Raw genomic sequence first — 14,645 nt, forward strand, 5'->3', positions numbered from 1 at the left:
GCTCTCCAGCAGCCCCCGTGTCTCGTGTATCAGCGTTTCCGTGTTGCAGAATGGTGGCAGGGGTGCTTGAATGAAAGCTCATTCAACAAGTTTTCATTGAAGCGCTCCCACCGCAGTTTTGAAGCGCAGGGATGCTGATAGATGGCTTGCGGATAGACGGCTTTGAAAGCCGCTCTAATTAAAGTGCCACCCCCACGACACGTGTAAAAGTGTCCCTAGTGTAGGCCTGAGGAAACCTGTTTAGTTCCTTCCTCTGTCAGAGACCCCCCTCATTCCCCACATTTAACTTGGGGCAAGCCACCTAATATTCCGGTAGCTGAATATCTTTGAGGGTCTCAGTTTCCCCTCTGTAAAATGGGGATAACAGCACTTCCCTACCTTGTGGCTGTGTCGCTATAGCAAATACATTGACCGTGTGAGACACTAAAGAGCTATGGTGACAGGGCCAAATAAGGTCCTATGGGAGGAGAGGCAGAATTCCAGCTGTGCTCTGAGGAGTAGTGATTTCCAGTGGTTTATAACAGCTGTCCAGCATGTTAGGGAAGCAGAAGCAAGGCTCCCACGGCCAATGACTTTTGTCACCTTCCAGCACAGGGGAGACAAAGCAGCAACAGCTATTAAAGCTCTTTGAAGCAGTAATTTTGTCGTACTGAAGTATATGTACCAAGCTTTATTTGGGACCTATAGTTGCTACCTTAATATAAATAAATAATAGGGAAGCAATTCCTGCTAGTCAGGAAAGCTTTCAGTCACAAAAAAGATTACCTTTTCAACCAACAGCACCGGGCAGAGGTTGAATTTTTTTTTTTTTAAAGAAATGATTTATTTCAACATGATGTATTTGTTTCAAAACCATTTAATTATCCCTCCTTTTCAGAGCCAAAGCACATGTACCGTGGTGTAAATACATATTTATAATGGATAATTGGGGGAAAATTTCACTGATGGCAGCCAGAATTATTTAAAGGCTATGACAGCTTCTGTTGTTTCTGCCATCAAATAACTTTAATTCAGGAGGACTGCAGCATGCAAATGAGCTCAAGTTAAATATAGGTGTCCACGTCTCACATGTTAGCTTCACAGCAGGCACAGATTGGTACCCTCAGAACAGAGGCCAAGAGAGCACCCGGGCCACATATGCTAAATGGTTTTCTCCCCCATTAGAGGTGGTCTCTTTAAGTCAAGGTTATGACACATTAATGGGAAATGGGGGAGAGGGTGGGGAGCTTACGTTGTGCCTGCCCTGGCTCTCTCTCTTCAACTGGATGTCATTCCCCAGAGTTGTCAAGCCAGTACTTTCACTGGAATTCATTTTACAAGTGTTTTAAAATGCTAGAGAGAGAAATAGTAAGCTGCTCACCTGAAGAAGCTGTCACCTACCTACCAGCCAACAGTCGGTTCTTCCACACCTGTCTTGAAATCAGTGGGCCTCCTTTCCTGCTCTAGTAGAGCATCCTTATGCTACACTGACATAAGCTGCCTAATGAAACAATAAGTGGATCTCTTCCCTCTGTTTTTGTGCCATAGCCCTTCCCTACAGGGGAAGAGTATGGCCATCAACAAAGGGGTTGTCATGTCCCTATGCACTGGTTGCTCCTGGGATATCCTCTTCAAGCTACTGGCTGCTCTTGTGAAATAGAGAAACTCCCCATTTTACAGGCACAGGGAACTAAAGCACCAAACTATTGCATGACTTGTCCTAGATCACTCAGGAAATCTGTAGCAGATCAGGAAACAGAAGCCAAGTCTCACAAGTATGATACTAGATGCTGGGGTATTCTTCCCCTCCACCTGCCTGAAGCAGGATAAAGGCTGCGTTCTTCCAAGAATTGTGTACACACACATCAACCAGCTCCAGGAAGTCAGGGATATTGGTTGTAGTGGTGTTGGTCTAAAGGCGTAGGCAGAAAAAACTCTAGAGGTAGATATCTTTCATTAGACCAAATAAATAGTTGCAAAAAATGTTTTTCTTTGCAAGCTTTCGGGCCCACATACCCTTCTTCAGGCAGAGGAGAATTCAAAGATTGTAAAATTTCTCCCCGGTAGAAACTTCACGTTGCACAGGGGAAGTCAGAGATGGTAGGGTTCCCCTAGGTGGAAAAGTCAGTTTGTAAAAAAGCTGCTTTGTGAGTATGCAAATAGAGTGCACACGAAGGCTGAAGCAGGCTGATTACCTGGAGGTGTCAGATGGCAGGCAGGGTGTTGAATTTTGCTTCTTTCTTGTTCAGGTGTGACATTTTCATTTCAAAACAGCTAATTACAATATCGTCTATGTTTCAGGGATATTGGTTGTAGCTGTGTTGGTCTAAAAGCATAGGCAGACAAAACTCTAGGGGTAGAGGCGATATCTTTTACTAGCAAAATGCCCATCATAAATGACGGGGGGAGGCGTGGGGGCGGGACAGAGATGGAGACCAGCATCTCATCCTGCACCCTCCTCCTGCTGCTCTGGGTCCAGTTCTGCTCCCCCCACCCTGCCGCCACTCCGGGTCCTGCCCTGTTCTCCATACCACCGTTGCCACTCCCGGTCTTGCCCTGCTTCCCCCGCCCTCCTGCCACCTCTCTGGGTTGTGCCCTGCTCCCCCTGCCGCTCTGTGTCCAGCCCTGCTCTACCCCCCCTACCTGCTGCTCCATGTGCAAGGGAGGGTGGTGCATGGCGGTGCAGGAGCGGGGTAGCGTGCACCTGCAGGGTGTACCATAGAGAGTGGCCACAGCATGAGGACCACTTGACAGATGTGTGGCAAGGAGAGCGGCTCCTGGGTGTGGTGCAGGGTGCATGCGGGGGTGTGTGGAGCAGTGCACGCATGGGGGCTGTGCAGGGCACATGCAGGGGTGGCACATGGCCATGGGATGTGACAAGGGGAGTGGCCATGGTGCAGGGAGCGCCTGCTGGCTGTGGCCACATGGCATGGGATGTGGCCCCAGGGTGTGGCAGAGGGCATGCAAGGGGGCATGGCATGCAGCCACAGGGTGCCACATGGGGAGCGGGCATGGGGGGGCATACCTGTGTGCTATAGGTGGCACTACCCATGCCTCCCTGACTGCTGCGCTTGTGGCACCCTGCAGCCACACATCATGGCCCCCACCAATGCAGGGCGCACCCAGCAGACCCGCATGCCACATCCCCATGCACCATGCCCCCCGCAGCCGCATGGGGGGATATCGTATGTGGGGGGTGGCATGCAGCCGCAGGGTGTTGCGTGGGGAGGGGGTGTGGGTGTGTGCCCCACCCCAAGGCCATGTATTACAGCCAGTGGGCACTGCTCACCCCCCCCCACCTGCTCCCCGCGTGGCACCCTGCTTCCGCATGACACGCCCCTCATGTGCCCCGCCCCCACATGGCCCACGGGGCATGGCTTGTAGCTGCGCAGGGGATATGGCATGCAGGGGGAGGGGTGGCGCACGGCTGTGTGGGACAGAACCTGGTGTGCAGCCACAGGGTGCCGCTTAGGGATTGGCCACGTGGGGGCGCACCCCACCCTTCGGCCACATGCTGCAGCTGGTGGGTACTGCCTGCACCCCCCTTGCCCGCTCCCCGCACAGCACCCTACAGCCACACTCCAGTCCTCACTTCTCCGCACGGCCATGTGCCATGCCCCCCTGCATGGTCGTAAGCCAGAGCCCCCCTGGTGGCGGCAGCCCATGCCCCCCACACGGCCAGCCACCCCACCGTGCCTTGCAGTGGGGAGCACAGCCTGGCCCCAACCACCTCCGCCTGTGTGTCTGCCTGTCAGTAAGGCTTCGGGTGGTGCATGTGCAGTTGGCCCGGAGTGTTACGGACAGACAGACAAAAAGCAGCCAGAAGTGCTACAGCTTGTATTATGTTAGAATTAGACCAACTAATCACGTCAAGTTTTCTTACTGTGTTACAAGATCCTCCAGTCCTCTGTTCATTTGTTATTTTGTATGGGGGGGGGAGTTCAGGGCTAAGAACAGAAAGCCCACAGCATCAGGGGGTTGACCCTTGTGGAGTCATTCAGACCAGTGCAAGGTAAATCGTAAGTGTGTGTGGAAAGCTACCATCCCATTTGGTCCCTACCCTGCCCTGATAAATCATTAAACTTGCTACAGTACGATGGTGATTCTTGCTCAAAACATTTAATTAGTTGACATCAAGCGTTAAAGGAATGAAGTTACTCCAGTTTTTTTATCTGAAATTTAAAATGATCAAAATAATTTTATTTGTCCTTTAGGTCCAAACATAACTTTTTCATAATTATGAATGGACTCAATAAAAACAGTATTCGCTAACAAGTGCTTATGCAATACAGAAGCGCTGTTATCATCACATATATATTTACCAGCTGGAGTTCTAATTGAAATTTGTTCAGAACTCAAAATAGCATTAGGTCATGTTATGCTTAGAGCATTAAGCAATGATTACATCTGTGGCTTTTGTTTTTAATTAGCTTTTTCACTTATCTAGGAGAGAGAGAACCTTTCAAGACCATAATTCATGTTTCATTACAGTGGGAAGAGAACAAACCAAGTCATCTTGCAGAAAGTGTGTGAGCATATAATTCACACTACTGACTGGGGGGCTGTTAGATCTGACTGTATTTTGATTTCCTGTCACTTATCAGTTACGTTAATTGCTTTTTGATGGCAAAGAGTTGCGGTCGTTTTACATTCAGGGATCTCAAATGACTTCTTACAAAAAAGAGATGTGCCCGTATTATACTGTATCTTACTTTTCCTTTGACAGAACAGGAACATTGGCTTCAGTGCATTGAACTAAAAAGCAAAGAGCCTCTTCTCATCCTCCAGGCAGTGTTTAGCTACAAGTACATTTGAATGAGGATTTCAAATGCAAGGTTAGGAATCTTATAAACCATGGGCTCCAATGCAGGAAGGTATTTAAGCATGTGCCTAGCTCTGAGCACATAACTAGCTCCAAGGAATATTCACCTCGTACAAGTGAAGTGGCTTGCTAAAGCTGGGCCTATATAAAAGAACAGGGCAAATCTTAGCAAGTGATGTGCTTACAGTCAATAACCACGTGCAGATGGCTCCCATTGGTGACTAATTGACAGGAATGACTTGTGGCAAGTAAAATGGCTGCAATGCAGTTTAGTCCCATGCCTGTTCCTTGTGCTGACATGCAGAAGGCTGGAGAAACTACTGCTGCTCTAAATTATACTTTATGTGGTACCTTTTTAATGCATACTCTTGGGGGTGGGGGGGGAATGAGTAGCCCCACATGCCAAGGTGTGTGGGGGATAATTTGATTTAATCCTCACAAGTGGAATACCTGTTGGGGGAAAAAAACCATCAACCCTCTCAATTGCTCTGTGGCATTGGAGTCCTGAAGGGAGCTCCTTCAAAGCCAGCACTCACATAGGCAGCTGGAGGTTTATCCTGTTTTGCATCGCTTCTCTGTGAAAGGGACAAAGCTCTTGACCAGCCTTGAGAGTTTTGTTGCATCAGAAGATGTATAAAGATGTCAGGTGGCTTCATGAGACTTGCAGATGTACAGCTAGAGGATAAGAACAAGGGCATTGATTCCAAACAAGCCAATAAGTGTGACACACAGGAGTGCTCGTAAAGGGACTGTGTGTGACATGGCCACTAGATGTGGTTCAGGATTGCAAAAGGCTTACATCTATGTGACATGACAGTTATTTTATTGTTTTTACGATCCTTTACTTTACCTTTCTTCCTCTCCTTTCTTTACATGAAATGCTCCAAATCTCCAAAAATATAATAGCTAATAAACATGACCATCACAAACTAAGACAACCAGTTAGTACTACCTACAAATAGAGACATTTAGGATCAGTGGTGATGCATAGGGGGTACACACGGGTGCATGTGCACCCCAAGCGTGGCGGTGCACCCCCTGCGAAATGGTGCCACCAATGCTGCCAGCGCCGCCTGCAGGTGGTCGCTGCTCGCCAACTCCTCCGCCCCTTGCTGCCGACACCTGTGGTGCCGTCTGTGGGCAGTCTGTGATCACCACCGGCCGCTACTGACACTGCTGGCAGCTGACCGCTGGTCGGCGCTTGCCACCCCGCACTGCTGACAGCAGCACCGTTGCCTGCAGTAGCTCGCTGTGCTCTCCCAGCCTCCAGGGGCATGTGGCGTTCATGTTTAGGATGGGGGTCAAGGGCAGACAAGGTTCCTTGGGTGAATTTGATATCTTTTATTAGACCAAGCCAAATAGTTGGAGAATAGTTATTAAGCAAGCTTTCGGGTTCAAAAACCCTTCGGCAGGCTAAGGAAGTTTCAGCAGTTGGTATGTCAAGGCACTTGACCTGAACTCCTTGACTTATTTGGAGATTCTCCAGGTTCTTATTGGGCATCTATCATTATCTCCTGCCAGTGACTCTGTATGCCTTTCCAATCACACCCCACACCGTGTCCTGGAACGTAGCTCTGTCTCCAGCTGACCCAGTCATTCTGCTATCTGGATCCTTCTTCACTGCTCTAGATTTTTTTGGTTTTTTGCTTGTGACCAGACTGATATGCATTATTCCTATCAAAACACACACGCAGACTGTAGCACTGTGAATGCCATAAGAAACAGAGATCCAGCATCTTCTCTGTCTTCTTCTTTTTTTTTTTTTTAAGTCTTATCTTCCCCTGTAATACTGGGGATTACAATGTATTAGTTTGAAGCAGATGATGCAGAGATTACCTCAACAGGCTGCTAGCCGATTTCTGTTCAGGATCTAACATTTCTCCTGTTTGCAGTGGGGGTAACTGGCTTGCTTACACTGCTTTTTGTCTCTAGTTTCTTGCCCAATAAATCATCTGTAGCCATTTTGGGATAAATGGACTTTGGCTTAAGAATCTCCGTTACATAGGCATAACGATTTTTGTCCCTCTGTCTACAAGTCTCTGAGATGGTGAGCCTAAAAAAAAAATAAAGTCATTGTAAGGTAATGACACTATTCTAATATCACTAAACATGGATGCCTTCAATCAGCTAGGCCTTTTTAAAAGGAAGCAAATCCTTTGTGGTTTGTTCTGACTTTTCTACATGAGTATCATATAAGTCCTGCTATTCGAATGGAAGAGAGATTACGTTGTCGATGATGCATGAAGCAAAACAGAGGGCAGCTTGCTCGCTTTGTTAGAGTTAGCTCAGCCAGCTTGTTCTGACTGGAAGTCATACAAGAGAGCAGATACACGGCTAATTTCTGCACTGCACTGAAGCCAATTGAGGGAAATGGAAACATTCCCATAGACTTTGGCTCAGACTTTTACTTACGCCCGGGTAAATGGAGAGCAGCGGCGCTGGTGATGCTGAGAGCAGAAAGATTAAAATTTATGCTCTGGCCAGCAGAGCTGCATCAGAGATAAATGTGGCATAAAGGCTGACGGTTCCTGTCTTCAGTTACACCAGTGCACGTTTCGCTGTCGGCTGTATGCATACATACACGTATTTGAAAACCACAATATCCTCTCTGTGCCATCCAGTGGAGCTGGGTTGCATACAGTTTTCCTGTCCTGTAAAACCCTTCCCATTCCATACAGAGACCATAGCAAGGCCTTTAAAGCTTGTGACAAAGCCCGTTAGCCAATCCCTTGGTGGCTAGGATGATCAACTGCCTGTAATTACTGGAGGTTTTCCTCTCCTCATTTCTAGGCAGACCTTCTATCCTAGACCCAAGTCACCTTTCCCAAGAAAAGTTTCACAGGAACTGGTAGATTCATGGAAAAAGTTTCTGCTTTGATTGCCTCACCTTCCCCACAAAAAGTTTAGTTATAAAATTCCCAGCCAGCTCTACAGTGCAATATAATGGGATTGTGATGGGGTAATTACAAAGCACCCGAGACAAAGGCAGAACTAGAATAGGCCTTTAGGTATTTCCATTTTTCCTTGTTAGCAGCCTCATTCAGATGCAATTTGTTGCCTTTTCTCTGTGTCAGTAGGACAGAAAAAACCCAGGCATGAGGATTCGCATGCTCCCTAGCTGTTGCCTCTCCTAAAATGCAACAATACCTTCAGCAGCTCTCTTCCCCTCACACAGCAGGCATTCAACCTGCGCATCACTGATGTGAGAGCCAAAACAAGCAGCCCCCGGGTGGATTTCCTTTTTGTCTCAGCTCTGTCCTTTATTTATGTTTCAGATAAGATGCAGATGGCCCAGTTGCTGCCTCCTTGTCCATGTGTGTCTAGGCAGGAAAAAAAAAAATTCCCCACCGCCTGTGCAGTTTTCTTAGCTGTCTCCTGCTCACCTCCACCTCCTCATTTCCCTCTTTATCTGGATTCTGTATTCTTCGTGCTGCTGTCAGTCCTGTGGAAATGAACACATCAAAGCCATAAGTAGTCGTTCTTTCACTGCTCCTGTGTCCTCTCCCCCCCTTCCTTCCTATAACATTAATATTAATAGCTACTGTACCTTTCTTAGCTGTTTCTTTCTTCTTGATCCTCAAGGGAGCAAGCCTTTTCTTGGACTTTCTGCTAAAGTGAATACTTGTTTGAAGGAATGCTAGGGCTTGCTGGGAAACACAACAGAGGGTGATGCCTGTGATACAATATTGGACCAAACAGCAGAGGCATTAAGTGTTATTGTACTGTCAGAACAGTCGAGCACTGTTTTTTCCAGCGTACTAAATTTTTTTTCTAGTAGGAAGAGATATGCAGGAGGCTAATGATGCCAAGCAGAGGATTTTTAAAAATTATTTTGCACTCCCCAAGGAAAGGAAAGAAAATAAGCTTTTCATCCCCTCCCTTCCCCCCCACTGCTCTCCCACTGGGCTGCTAGCTGGGAAGCAAAAGTGCCAGCCCATATAAGCAGGGGTTTAGGTTGTAGCCGTGTTGGTCTAAGGACATAGGCAGACAAGGTTCCTTGGGTGAATTTGATATCTTTTATTAGACCAACCCAAATGGTTGGAGAATAGTTATTAAGCAAGCTTTCGGGTTCAAAAACCCTTCGTCAGGCTCAGGAAGCTGCAGCAGTTGGTGTGTGCTCTTCCATCCACACCAACTGCTGCAGCCCATATAAGCACACTCTTTGTGTTTCTCCGGTACAAATACACACCCACATGCACACAATCAAGTGAGACAGACCAGCAGCAGCTATAACCATTGTTTATGGAATTATACTAATTAGATCTCTACCCTGTCAAAGGATTGTCTGCTTGTTGCTGTGTTTGTGCCTCTGCCTAAACTCTAGTGGTTTGCTTGGGCTGTGATCTCACATTGGTATTCTGTGATGTGGTTGTATGTCTAACACCACAGAGAAACCTTCCAGGTCCGAATTGCATACACACTTGTTGCTGCAGTATCTGGGTTGTTGTTGTGATCATTTTTAATCATGAACACGCCAGCATCTGAGACCACTTGTGTACTGATGTCTTAGGAATAGCGTATCAAAGTAAGATAACGGACACATTAGTAACATATTGGTGTTCTGCAATTCTGTGACTCCTAAGTGACTCTTGCTGTTATAGGGAGCGCCATTGTAATACATGATACAGAAAACATTTCCAGGGGAAACACAGCGGGTCAGGGTTTGTTGCTCTTACCAGGTATTGCTGTGAAGGAGCATTGGCTATAAAGGAATTCTCTGCATTACCAGGTTTGGCCTTGTGAATAAGCTATTCCAAGGGCAATTTCACAGCAGACAGACACTCATTTCCACACTAAGTACCTGCACAGGGCCAGGAGAGCGGTGCTGGCTGCAGGGGTAGCTTTTTCCCAGGCCTGTGTACGTCAGGACCCATCCCAACATGCATGAGGCTGGGAGAGAGCTGCCCCCGCAGCCAGCACAGCTCTGCCAACCCCATGAACATCGGGACCAGCCTCTGTACACCCTGCCAGCCCCTGGGATGGCGCCAAGGGGGGCCTGGAGCTCTCACTGGCTGCTGAAGGAGGGCAGAGCAAGGCAGGAGCAACCTTGGTCCAGGCTGCTCCCGTTGGGTGCAAATCTGTGCCTGACAGGGCGCATGTGTAGATGTGTTCCCAGCCACATCTTACTGTGCTTTATTTTACTGTTCAGTAAACTTCCTATGTATTAATTGCACATGTAGATGCAGCCAGTATGAAGGAAATATCATAGGCCTGAATCAACGCCCTTGGACATTAATAGGAGTCCTTCTGTTGTGTTTCATGAGTTTGGATAGGGACCTAATCACAGCTGCTTGGAGGCAAGGCAAATTATAAAAGCACACTGCTCAGTCCTAGGATGATGGCCCCAAACACTTTGGCTAAAAGCCGTGATATGCAGTGCTCTAGGTTACTGCTGAAAACAGGAGTTGATTGGGTATAACTCAGCGAGGAAATCTTGGTTCTTCTTATCAAGAAGAAAAAAATCATTTGCTTGTCTGTCACAAATAATCACCAGCTGGATAGTTTAAGACACATGCAGCAGCATCACATGCTAATGTAACAGAGCTGCCTTGTGTTTGCAAATATGAAACCAAAACAAAGTTCCAGGCTGCGTCCGAGATCTCTGCAGGAAACCTAATAGGAAAATTCAAATGAGGGCACGCTTTGCTGCTTGTCTACAGGATTTTCCCCAAAGGTCTCCCTAGTCCCCAAGCTTATGATCTTAATTAACCCTCCCTACCTTGTTTTGAGAAATGGAATTTTAAATAATTATTGGGATGTACTGGCTTCCTCACCAGAGTATCAGACCTCTCACTCCCAATTAGTAATGCTCATTTTTTTAATCATTTTCATTCAGTGCTATGGTGCAGAAGGAAAGTCAGATGCACAGATGGCCAGAGCCCCAATTGGTATAAAGCTGTCCAGTGTCAATGACATTGGACCAAAAAATTTCCAGCATGGGCCTTGGATCTGCAGCCACTGAAGCAGGAAACTGCTGCTTCTGGTCAAAGCTGTCCCCAGTTTTCAGGTGACATTTTGGTAGCCCTCCCCCTGAATAAGTGCACTGGTAGAGCAAGCATGACAGCTTGCTATGGTGCCATAGCCGAGAGTTCAAGTCTTGCTCTGGGTTTGTGCCACAAGCTGTCCCCAGCTGTAAATGGGGCCCTGCTTGTTCCAGAGAGGGAGTCAATGCCAACTGGTTGAGACGGTAGCCACAATTCCTCATCTGTAAAATGGGGAGGGGGGGATGATGTCACAGGGATGCTGTGGGGATATTGAAGACTGTGGGTGCATCTATACATGTGCCCGACTGTGTAGTTCTTGCTGTGCAGTCATTTAGTTACTTGCTTTAGCTAAAGCAAGTAACTAAATGACTGTGCAGTAACTGCTGCTACTGTGCAGTCCTGGCAGCGCGTGGATCGTTTCCGACCCTACTGCACAGTAGCAATGAGCTATTGTGTAGTAGCTCATTGCTACTGCACAGTAGCATCGGTGTCACAGATTATGCCTGCTGATGCTGCATTGCCATAGCAATGAGCTACGGTGACATAGCATCTTGTGTAGATGTGCCCTATATGTCTGAAAGAGTGGCAAGTATACAGATGATTGGTATTTATGGGGGTTCCCAAATTAGTTCCTTTTTCCCCAAGACCTAGTTTCTTCGCTTTATGGCCAGGCTTTGTGCTTGTAAGAAAAGAGGGGTTTTTTTGCCTGGTAAGGATGCCCATGAAAGGTTTTTAGATTTACCAGGCATCAGGATAAGATCTCAAGCCCATGCATGTGTTAATTTGAAGGGGAACATCCAGATCTTTGAAACTGGCCCTTGCAATAGCAGGCAGCCCCTTGCAAAAATGTTTTAAAAGCTTTTAAATGAACTCAGTTTTATGTTACTTGCTGTAATCAGTACAGAAGTCTCTGTGTCATTTATTTTGATAGTAGCTTCATTTTGCTTTACATTGTCCCCATGTTTCCAGTACGCAGAAGATTTCTGTATCACCAGTAATGGGCTATTAAGGAAGACATGTACTGTCTGGAAAACGATCTAATAAAAAGGGTCCTTTTCAAGAAGAGAACTTGGTACCTAGAAAGTACATTCTTTTTCAGATGCAGAAGTCAAGCAAGGGGGTGATGAATCTGAGGGGCAGAAGTGAAGCTCTGGGGTACATGCAGAATTGAGGGGATGTTAGAATATAGTATTCCTGTAGAGCTGGAGCAGCAGAACAACTGCAAGCCTAGAACTGATATGGGGCTGGTGGGGACAGGACAGATTGAGTTGGGGGACAAAATTGCTGGGCAGTGGGCAGGACACATTTAAGGGTGATGATAGACCCTTCCTCCCCCACCCCACCCAAACTCCCCCATTAGATCATGTTAAGCAAGAGCCCCTTGTACCTAGTCTGAATCCCAGAAGCCATGGAGTACCACTGCTGTTGCTGTGCCTAGGGCTCTATCAGTAAGGTTCACATTGCAGGATGAGGGCCAAAGTATGTTCTTCCCTCCCTTGCAGCAAAGGCAGTGCCTAATGATGTAGGGAAGGACTCAGAAAAAATGCTGCTCTGATATCAATGCGTGGGGAAGCTGAGGAATGTGGTGATAAAGAACTGCTGAGCGGTTGTACTAGGGTGTTCCTTTGCATGTTGTCTATGGTGGAGGAAAACATTTGGGCCTGATAGTGCTGCTTTTCTTTGGAACTGGGTGTACTAGTCACAATTTGTATTCTATTTCCACTGATAAAGGGTGAATCAATGGTTAAATAGATGCTTTATGCAGCTGTTTTATGTTTTAAAACATGCAGATGTTGTAAGTTTTATGCAGGAGGATTATGCAGCACTGGCCCACACCTCTAGGGAGCAGATCAGAAAAGCCAAGGCTGAAACCGAACTCAAACTGGCTACGGGAATCAAAGACAATAAAAAGTCCTTCTTCAAATATGTGGGATGTCGGAAAAAAAACAAGGGCTACGTCGAACCCTTGCTGAACCAAATGGGACAGCTGACAACCGACACCCAGGAAAAAGCTAATCTCCTCAACGATTAGCTTGTGTAGGTTTTTCACCACCCCAAGAGGATCACCCTGCCTGACAGGATGCAGGATTACTAGGGTAAGAGCGAACATAGGCCTATAATTGGCGAAGATCTTTTGAGGGAAAAGTTTGGGAGGCTGGACAGCCACAAATCAGCTGGCCCGGATGGAATGCACCCAAGAGTGCTAAAAGAGTAGGCTGACATCATAGCACGACCAATGGCAAGGGTATTTGAGAATTTGTGGTGCTTGAGAGACTTTGGAAGAGGATCAATGTGGTGCTTATCTTCAAGAAAGGAAGGAAGGAAGATCCAGGAAACTACAGGCCAATCAGTTTGACCTCAATCCCTGGAAAGATCTTGGAAAAAATCATCAAAGAAGCCCATCAACAGGCTAACAGAAGGTGACATTCTGAGATAGCCAACATGGCTTCATTGCGGGTAGGTCTTGCCTGACCAACCTCATCTCCTTCTATGGACAGGTGATGTATCACCTAGACAAAGGAGAAGAGTTAGATGTCATATATTTAGATTTCAAGAAAGCCTTTGATTTGGTCTCCTATGATGTCCTTATGGTAAAATTGGGGAACTGCGGCCTCGACAGCCTTATGGTCTGATGGCTGGGGAACTGGCTCTGTGGTCAGACCGAGAGAGTGGTAGTTGATGGAACTGAATCAACATGGTGCGTTGTAACCAGTGGCATCCCCCAGGGCTCAGTACTTGGACCACTACTTTTTAATATATTCATTAATGATCTGGATTCGGGTGTCAGAAGCGGATTGGCTAAGTTCGAGGATGACACCAAATTAAGGGGAAGTACGGTCACGCTAGAGGATAGGCTGGCAATTCAGGCCAACCTGGAGAGGCTCGCAAATTGGACAAATCAAAACCTGATGACATTCAACATGGAGAAATGCAAGGTGCTCCACCTTGGGAGAAAAAACCCACATCATACTTATAGGCCTGGCAGTGTTATACTCACTAGCACCATGACTGAGAGACTTGGGGGTCATGATCGATCACAAGATGAACATGAACCACCAACGTGATGCTGCAGCTGGCAAAGCAAATTAAACTCTGGCTTGCATCTATCAATGCATCTCAAGCAAGACCCAAGAAGCTATCCTCCTACTTTACCTGGCCTTGGTGAGGCCGCAGCTGGAGTATGGCATTCAATTTTGACCTCCACAGTTTAGAAAGGACGTGGAGAAGCTTGAAAGACTCCAGAGGAGAGCCATGCACATGATTAGAGGTCAAGAGAGCAGGCCTTATGAGGAGAGGCTGAGAGGCATGGGACTCTTCAGCCTGGAGAAGCAAAGGCTCAGGAATGACTTGGTGGCAGCCTATAAGTATATAAGGGGCGTGCATCAGGAACTGGGAGAACCAGGACACCCCACTTCAGAGCAGACTCAGTTATTCAAGTGTGCTCTGCATGTGAGCTGACACACGCTGTGCTGTGCCGCGTTCAGTTGTATAAACAGAGAAATGCACACCAGGATGCAGAAAATGATGTGGGTGCACTTTTGAACTAAAAGGTTCACGACAAGTCTCTCACTGGGGTTATAGAGAGGCAGCAGCAGGGCGCCAGACTTCCATGCGTACACCCTGAGATGGTGCAGAGTCACTTGGAACAACTGGATGCCTTTAAGTCGGCAGGCCCGGATGAGCTCCATCCGAGGGTGCTGAAGGCACTGGCCAACATCATTGCAGAGCCACTGGCGGGAATATTTGAACGCTCGTGGCGCACGGGCCAAGTCCCGGAGGACTGGAAAAGGGCCAATGTGGTCCCCATTTTCAAGAAGGGGAGGAAGGAGGACCCGGGCAACTATAGGCCAGTCAGTCTC

General features: G+C 47.3%; 1 long non-coding RNA gene across 1 annotated transcript; it reads right to left on the reverse strand.

The window, feature by feature from the left end:
- Positions 1 to 5,492: 5,492 nt before the first annotated feature.
- Positions 5,493 to 8,474, reverse strand: LOC112550047. The gene is made up of 3 exons (XR_003093709.1): positions 8,349 to 8,474; positions 7,949 to 8,243; positions 5,493 to 6,854 (listed from the first exon to the last, which is right to left on the reverse strand). It is a non-coding gene; the product is annotated as an uncharacterized LOC112550047 (long non-coding RNA).
- Between the last annotated feature and the right edge of the window lie 6,171 nt (positions 8,475 to 14,645).

The sequence above is a fragment of the Alligator sinensis genome, unplaced genomic scaffold (assembly GCF_000455745.1).
Source record: "Alligator sinensis unplaced genomic scaffold, ASM45574v1 scaffold624_1, whole genome shotgun sequence".
NCBI classification, from domain to species: domain Eukaryota; kingdom Metazoa; phylum Chordata; order Crocodylia; family Alligatoridae; genus Alligator; species Alligator sinensis.